The sequence below is a fragment of the Piliocolobus tephrosceles genome, chromosome 11, assembly GCF_002776525.5.
Source record: "Piliocolobus tephrosceles isolate RC106 chromosome 11, ASM277652v3, whole genome shotgun sequence".
Lineage (NCBI taxonomy): Eukaryota > Metazoa > Chordata > Mammalia > Primates > Cercopithecidae > Piliocolobus > Piliocolobus tephrosceles.
The window spans coordinates 124644094-124645004 of NC_045444.1; positions in this window are offsets into that span (position 1 = coordinate 124644094).

Genomic DNA, 911 nt, shown 5'->3' on the forward strand with positions numbered 1-911 from the left:
TTCCTTGTGTGTTCTGCCTCTTCATTCCTTGTCCCGGAGCCTCTGCCATCTCTCCTACTCTCCTGCAAAGAAGGCTTTTTATCACGAGCAGTCTCAGTCTCTCTTTGCCTCGAAACTAGCTGGATTTATGTGGCAGAGATTGCTAGTTTCCATTCACCATCCACTGTCTGCATCTGTGATAATACAACTCACAGTTTTTAGCTGGACACTTGGATTCCCAGAATAAAGGCTTCATTTCCCAGCCTCCTGTACAGCTAGATGTAACTGTTTACCATTGCTCCTTCCTGAAATCCCACTGATATGACAGGGAATTTTTTTTTTTTTAAAGCATAAATCCACTAGGATGATTAAAAATAGCAACGAAATTGGGAAGCTCTCCAGAAAATAGGTGAATGGTAGTTGACTTAGAAACACCTGAGAAATCTACATTGTAAGAAATAAATGGGAACATCTGAGCGTCCGAGTTGTCTTGCAGAGCTCCCAGAGGCTCTGGAATTGGCACTTCTAGGTACCTCTGGAAGTAGTTGTGAGATAAGGTAAAACTAGAAGCTGAGGCCTGTTTAAGAAGCTATTAAACTCCCCATTCCACACAACTGGGCAACTGTGCCTACTTCAAACCAGTGAAAGACCAGAGGAGGTTCGCCGCTTTCAGCCTCCAGTATCTCAAATCCATAGCTCAGTCGTATCCTTTAGCAAGAAATAAAGCAGAAATACACTTCTTTGAGGAATCTCACCAGCCTAAAAGGAAAGACCTAAAGTTACCCATACATAACGTGGCCTAGGACATGCCCTCACACATCTTTCAATGCATCCCAGCGAACAAAAGAATTCTGCGAATGAAGGCTGTAAGTTTGCAGATTACAAGGGCTCAGCGAACCTAGTGCCAACACAATGGAAGGGGAAAGCCCCTT